Here is an 8603-nt window from a genome sequence, read left to right as displayed (position 1 = left end):
TTTTTGCTGTTTGGTGAGGAATGTGACTCACAAACTAACTACAAATATGACCATTTTTAAAAAAAAATAATGTGAATTTGGATCTGTTTTGGAAGAGTAATGAATGTCTGTGTTTGGCTCTGAGGCAGGTGAGAGAGACAGGGTGTATTACCTACATTAGGTAATATCTGGAGACTGAAACTTACCTCGATCTTATTATTTTGGTCTCTTGCAGAAATGTCTTTACTATATTAAGATGTCATGTAAGTTTCATAGTTTTATAGAATACTAATATAAGAAACTCAACTGAAGAACATTCTGTCTTTTGCAAAAACACATTTTAAGATATGTATTAAATTCCTCAGCATACCTTAAACAAGAACCCACACATACCAAATTTTTCCTTAAATTCAATGCCAGGAAAAACATTGCCTTTTTAGAAAAATATGTTTGCTTCTTTTTATCAGACTAAATAACCCATATGTTTCCTGTCTCAACTTTTTTCATTAACCCCCAAAAAAGTCAGATCTAAACTAAGCTCACTTGTGGTAACCAGTGCATCCTCTGGTCTCACCTCTGTCTCTGATTCTGTTTGTAAAAGTAGTTTGATCATCCTGCCATATTGTGTTATAAAAGTAATACATACTCATTATTCATTGTAGGATATATAGACACAAAAATATAGAAAAAATCAACTGTTACTTCTGAAACCTTAATGCACATTTCCCTGGTTATACCAGCCCCACCCCCACCCCAGCTTTATTATTAATATTTGGCTGCCAGAAAGGAAAACTGACTCTGACTTACGCAGGGCAGGGAATTTTTCTTTTTCTTCTACACATCTTAGGTGCCTTGAGTGGGGCCCTGAAAATTAGACTGACAACAGATAGGTTAACGAGGGAAAACAAACAGAGGTTTATTAACAGGTGCATCACATTTACACTTGGGAGACTCCAGTAAACTTATATAGCATGTTAGCAGAGAACAATAATTTTGTGGAGAATTAATAGGACAAAAGAAAAAGACTGAGTTTCTAGGGGCAGCAAATTATGGGAAGACCAACGTCCGGGGACATGAATGGTAGATAAGGGCTAATTTCAGCAAGGTTCGTTATGTGGATCCCTCTGGTGCCTTCTCTGGGTTGATAAGGGTCTAGCACAGTCTTGGTGATTAACTTCTGACCTTCCTGATAGAAAGAGGAGTGGGGGACATCTTTACAAATTTACATCTGTCCTGCTTGTAGGCGAATAGGGGAGGGCAGAGAGCTTCTCTTGTATCTGCTCTTCTCAGTTGCCTTCAGCTCAAGTTAACCGTTATGCCAACGTGGCGTATATGGGGGGTGGCAAATTCTACTACCCTTCAGCTACTTAAACAATAAAAAGTATTTATTAGAAGGATACTCGTAAGCTCCCATGATTCAAGTAAAACGCCCCGGTCTCAGGATGCACAGGAACCTTGGTAGCTTTCAGCCTCCAGCAATGAAAATCACAGACAACCTCTCGAGGACTCATCTCCAAACTGCTTTTCTTCCTGCCAGGATGAAACACCGCATTCCGCGATCCCACTAAGACTGTGTGGAATGGGGCAGGGCCAGGGAGCCAGTGCAAATGAGTGTGGGGTGATTCTGTTACCATAAAAATGGTGTAGATAAAAATGGTGGAGTGTTTCAGACCACGGAGCCATCTGCTTTTTCTCCTGTCTTTGTGGTCACATCCAACTGTTCAGGAATTTATGCTGCTATGGAAAGGAAGCCCCAGGCTGACTCTCATTCTGGTGGATTTCCTGACCAGATGCCCATCGCTGAGGACTGGCTTTCCACTGCCTCTGTGCCCTTCCTGCCCCTTGTCCCACCAAAGGTTGCTGGGGGGCCCGGAGGAGAGAGAAGAGGGAGTCCACACTGGACAGGAGGCCATAATCCCCCCTAAGTGCATTACATGTAATTAAAGCAAAATAAAGGCTGGCTGTATTTATTTTAAAAATCACTGGTAGATGATGTGAGTCTGTGCTATGCCCTCAGCAAATGAGACATAAAGGCAACATCCTCAGATGTGTATCTAAGGCAGTGTTTCTTAGTACTTATAGGAACACTCATTTATAGAACGCTAGTACACTCAGTGATATTACTGTTAATTTTGAGGAAAGAGTTTTGGCAGCCAAAATACATTTGGGAAACATTGCATACTACGTTATATTTTTGGATATGCAAAATACACTGTATCAAACTAAAGGCTCTAGGAAATTCTGCAATTCCTTTGCTCACGCTGTCTCTTTAATGTGTAAATACATACACTAAAATATCCAATGATTATATTCCATGGGGTAAGTGGAACTGTAGACATTTTGTTTTGTTTTGTTTGTCATTATATTCTGACCACCCTTGATATCATATTCTGATTTTGATACTATATTCTGATTTTTCTGTAACTTATATATTTAAAAAGTTAAAAATCTATATGAAATAGATGACAATTTAAAGATTAAATATCTGTTAAATACAAGAAATAAGGAGAATTTACTCTCATCAAAGAACAGAAGTGTTTGATAATGTCTCCCATTATCTTTAAAGTACACCACGTTATTCAGTAAATATCTGAATTGGATATATGAACACAGCAATATCAGGGTGTCTATAAGAGTTAACATAATATCCCTGTGTCATTACACAAATATTAATCCCTAAGACGTTATCAATTTTAAAATTTCCTTATATTCTTTTACCATTACAAATAACAACTTTTTACGTAAAAAGCTAAATAGTAAATCTTTTAGAATTTGCAGGCCATACAGTCTTGGTTGCAATTATTCAACTCTGCTGTTTTAGTATGAGAGCAGCTCTAGACAATACCTAAATAAATGAGTATAGCTGTGTTCCAGTTAAAGTTTATTTTGGACACTAAAATTTGAATCATGTACTTCTCAAGTCATTAAGTATAATTACTCTTTTTTTCTCTCTAACCATTTCAAAATGTAAAATCATTTTCAGTTCAAGGGCCATGTGTAGTCCCCTCCCACATCACAGTAGCATATGGGAGAAGTGATGGGATGTCCTTCCTAAGATGAGGTCGTAAAGACTGCAGTTTCTGTCTTGGATGCATGCTCACTCGCTCTCGGATCTCTGCCATGCTGTGTGGTGAGGTCCACGCAGCAAGGAACTGAAGGCTCCAGCCAACAGTCAGAGAGGAACCGAGGACTCCAGACCACACCCATGTGAGTGAGCTTGGAAGCAGACCTTCCTCTCCCAATCGAGCCTTCGGATGACTGCAGCCTCGGCTAACAGCTCACACGCAACCTGCTGGGAGACTGCAACAAAGTCACCCTCTACCCTCCTAGGCTCCCAACCCCACAGGAACTGTAGAATAATCAATGTGTGTTGTTTTTAGCTGCTAAGTTTCGGGGGTAATTTTTTACACAGACATAGACCATTAATACAGCACCTGTGTTAGACCAGATCTGTTGGACTCCAAACACTAACCCCTCACATACTGCTGTTCTGACTCAAAACCCAACCCCTTGTCTGGGTGCCCCGTCTATGAACCCTGCTGTGCTAAGACACTCCCTGAAACGGAGACTTAACTCCAGCCGTTGGAATGTCTGTGTGTCACATGTGGAACTAGTAAAAGAAGGGGGGTATTTTCCTGCACATTATTTTCCATAAAACACTGGTCAGATTTTCTGAAACTTGTGGTTTAATTGCATCTTTCCCTCTAAAGGAAAAAAAAATGTTTATTCACTGCTTCCTAACCTGCCCAGTAACACCTTATCTCTTCTCAATTAACTTTCCAGTGTCTTTCCAGACAGTATGTGGTGCTTTGAGTGACAATTTTGTTTTTAAGAATTGTGTTCTGTTTTTCAGTTAGTCCCCTGATTTTCCTTTGTAATGAACAATCTATTCCACTGTTTATTGCTTCTTTCTCATCAGTATTAAAGGTCTTGTGAATGTTCGAGATCACATTTTGTAAAACATGAGGCAGGAAAAGCAAGAAAATAATGATCACTCTGCTAAGCCAGTCACATGCTCCTGAGAGAAGCTTGGAGCCGGGCCAATCATCACTAGCACGAAAACATCTTGTATTTTGTGATGTCAGGGTATTTAAATTTCTTCTTGTCCACAAATACCTTCTATACACTTAGAAAATGACTGGATCTCTGCATTCTGTCTCAATGTGAAGGGGTTTCAGGCACCTGAGCCTGTGGGCACACATGTGCATGAGGAAGAGAGCCAAAGGGTGGGAACTGGAAAATACCCAGTGTTCTAACTTCCTTTATTCAACTTGTTTCTTAATTAATCAGGGACCTCTAAATGTAGAATAAACTACAAGAGCTCATTAAAAATTCCCATCTGGTCTTCAAACCGCATAACTATGTCTTCTATGAAGTTGAACAGAATCATGGGAGCCAAATTTGACTAACTTCAGACGGGCTCTCAGTGATGACAGGGTTGCCAGGCACTGCGCTCAGAGCTCAGGTGCCGGACTTGGACCATTTCAGCTCACATCCCCTTCTGTCACTTATTTTTGTTCTTATTTTTCCTTTTGCCTGCCCAGAACCTTCCCTGGTCCTTCTTTGGGAACCAGCACCCCCTTATTTGGGGAAATGATTCTCTCCAAGTATCTGGTTCTAAAATTTCTAGTTCCAGTTATCCCTGAGGTCCAGCTGAGCCTTTCCCTCCACTGTACACTGCCTCATCCATTCTTCCTTTTGTTACATTATATGCACAGATAGTCTTTCCCTAAACTGGTTAGAACTGAGTTATTTTATGTGCAACCAGTTGCAAATGAATCCCAACTAATTCAACTGTGCTAGGTGTTGTGGTGTAAATAAAAGAATAAGAAATACAAGGTATATGAAAAAGAAAAAAAGTAGAGAATTATGTCAGAAAGTGAATATAGGTAATTATTATGTACTATATATTGTACATAATAATTATATGTAAATATAATATAATAATTATATGTAAAACTACATATAATATAATAATTATACCAATATATGTACTGCATTAAATATACATATATGTATTATGTATTATAAAAAATGCATATATTGTATTATGATATATACACTACATATATAATATATAATTATATTGTAGTAATATAATATAGTAATTATAATAATTATTATAATAATCGATTATCTGGTGGTGTATTAGGTGGTTTTCAGCTAAAGTGCATTTAAAGAACAATATTGCAAACATAAAAAATAAAATAAAAATAAATAAATAAATAAATAAATAAAAACAATATTGCATTTGTGAAAAAAATCATTAAAAATTGTCACAACACCTATTAGTTATGATCATATGCTTAGCATTAAACAAACCCCTCACTAATGAGATACAACCTATAATGCTGTGTTACAACCAGACATTCTGCCGTTGTTCTGTGCGTTCATTGAGTTAAAAACCTTGAATTAGGGAAGATGAAAACATTCTGGAGATGGATGTTGGTAAAGATCGCACAACAATAATGTACTTAATGCCGCAGAGCTGTACACTTCAAAATGATTAAAATAGTCAATTTTCTGTTATGCATATTTTAACTACAATTTTAAAACAAGATGTTATTTTTAAAAGTATCAGAAGAAATAGAAAGCCACCTTCAAGGAACCTAGTTTTAATGGAATATTTATTTACATCTGTGGAGAAAAAGTGCGTCCTGTTGTCCTGGTTGTTCAGATAACATCTGTGGCAGAAAACAGCAGGAGTTTTATTTGGATGTCAGTTTCTATGCTAAATTGGTCCAGAACAAATGCAAGTATTAAGCTCAACACCGCTGAGACAGAGTCTGCCCTGTGACTGTAGGAGGAGGTAACCATGTTCCCTCAAGAATCTAGCAGGCAAACAGGAGGTGTGCTGCTCATTGCCATGGCTACAAGATCCTCTGGGCCTAAGGTAGGACCTAGATTCTTCAGAACTGGTCCAGGAGGATGGCTTTGTCTTCAAGTCGAGCAAGTGAAGCTAGGAGAGGAAGTCTTAACATAAACGTACAGTGATCTAGTTAAAAATCTCTGATGCCAAGGCATCCTGAGGCTAGAGAAGGGAAGGAATCTGGCACATTGAAACCCATTTAAAAAAGAAAAGAAAAGAAGAATGAAATAGCTCCAGCAGTTGTTAAACTGCACATGAATATAGATTGAATGATAAACACAATAAAGTGTCTGCTAGGATTGCCTTACACACACACACACACACACACACACACACACACACACACACACATTGCTATGCCCCGGGTCATAATTCTGATTGTTCTTGAAGTCTATGACATGAATTCAGCGCTGAGACTGGGACAGTGAACATGAAATGTTAGCCCAGTTCCTCTGCCAAGCCCACCATTTACTTGGGCTTAATTTACCAGTTTCCAAAAGAATGGTAATAATGGTTGCCACTTAAGGTCACCAATTTGAGGTAATAATGCTAGACACCTTAAAACTGTAGTAATATATTGTCATATAAGCAATAATAGCTACAATTTACTGAGTGTCTATATATGACTGATACTTGTGTGTTTTATATAATCCCATTTGGTTCTATGAGCATTGTATATATTACCATTACCATTGAAAAAACAGAAAAACCAGGGCTCTGAGAGGCTAAGTAGCTTGGTTGGTTCAAGGTCACCCAGCTTGTAATCAACAGAACTGGGACACAAACACATCCATTAGACACTATACCTGTATCCTTTGCACATTTGTATCAATAATGAGAAATTGTCCCGTTACTTTGACATCTACTTATTCCATTCTAAGAAGCTGCATTTTCTTGTTCTGAAAAGGTCAGTCCTAATGCAAGTTGCCCAGCATTTGTAACACCTCATATTTGAAAAGTAATATATTTTTTCAAATGCTTTCCATTTTCTCATTTAATTCTTACAACACTGAGAAAGGAGTATTTTCATTCCCATTTTACAAATAATGAAAATTGAAATGCAAAGATGTAAGTGCATTGCATAAAAAACCAGTTAGTGGCTGAGCCAGGACTCAAAGTGAAGTCATCTTCCTCGATGTCCAACACTGTCTTCAATACACAGTTGGAAGTTGACTAGACTGTGGGATTGTTCAAAAAGTTGAGAAAAAATGACATTTTCAAAAAGACTTTAAAACAATTCCAAAAGGGTATCACTTTCTTTCTAGTCCCCATCCACCAGCGTAACCAACATTAAGTGTGCTATATACCCTCTGATTCTTTTAAAAGTGCTAATAAAAACATATACAAATGTATGTGTTTTAAATAATATCATACCATAGATATTATTTACAATTAGATTTTTTTCCTCTTAACATTGTTCCAGATAAATCATTTGGATCCAATTACTTTTCAAGATATGCAGAAAAACCACATAAAGACATGTTTAAAGCAAGGACAGAAATTCAATTCAACAAATATTTATGGAGTGCCTCCTGTGTGGCACACACTGTTCTGTGCACTCTGGGGGTACAACAATGAACAACACAAGCAAAAATACCTGGCCTTGGGTTTCCACAACTTGCCACTATGGAACCACCCCACTTTTATCATTAACAATTTTAAGCATACATGTTTGCCAATACAACGTATAATTTATTATTTTAACAGTGGCATAAATTCTATAGTATGGGTATATGAGAAATTTTTTTCAGCCATTTATTGGTTAACCTTCAATTTATGGTTGGTTTTGATCTTTACAATCAACACTACAATAAACACCTGTATTACAATTATATACAGTGTAACGATGCTTTTACTTCTTCTGAAGGATACATATTTAAAAGTAGGATTTCTGATGAGATATATATGTAGTTTAATTTGATTTTGATTTTAATTTAATAGATTCATCTGATTACTTCTAAGAGCACTGATTTCCCTACATCTTTACCAACACTGAATTTTAAGTCTCTTAAAATTTTGCCAAGCTGATAGGCCAAATAGTTCGATGTTACTGATTTAATTTGCATCCTCTGGCTCTTCTGCTAGAGATGGTGAACGTCCTTATATATGCTTACTGACCATTTGCATTTCCACTTAAGAATAATTGCTAATATTAGAATCGGGAACTGGAATATGCATTATCTTATTTGATCCTCACAACAACTCTACCAAAGAGATAGCACCTGCTTCCCTCCACCCATTTTACAGATGAGAAAACCATTTCCAAGAGATTATGAAATTTACCCAAGGTCACACACCTGGCAAAGTGGTAGGGTGGGGATTTTAACAAGTTTGATTGTAGTGCTTCTGGGCTTAATCACTGCACAAATTACTTCTGCTGCCAGGAACATTTTCAAGCCATTCCCTCCGGTCTTACTCTTTACCTTCTAGAGAAGTCTGAACAACTTAGCTAAATTAGCAAATGCTTGAAGGCTCCCTTTGCAGAAGACACTATGGTAGACATCATTGGGTGGGTGATCTGAATCTTCTTGGGGAACCAAAATACACCATATGTAAGGAATATACATCAGTGTCTTTAGAAGGAATACGATTTAACGTCAGTAACTGTGGTGTGATCAGCAAATCTATCCAACGTCAAATAGACTGAGAAACAAATGACTACACACAATTCTGGAGCCCTACAGAACCGAATACCCTTCAAGGAATAGTGTAGGGAGTATTGCAAACAACTCTGAAATGAGGGTTAAAACTGATT

Source organism: Camelus bactrianus, chromosome 15 (assembly GCF_048773025.1).
Source record: "Camelus bactrianus isolate YW-2024 breed Bactrian camel chromosome 15, ASM4877302v1, whole genome shotgun sequence".
Lineage (NCBI taxonomy): Eukaryota > Metazoa > Chordata > Mammalia > Artiodactyla > Camelidae > Camelus > Camelus bactrianus.
This window is presented reverse-complemented; position numbering follows the sequence as displayed.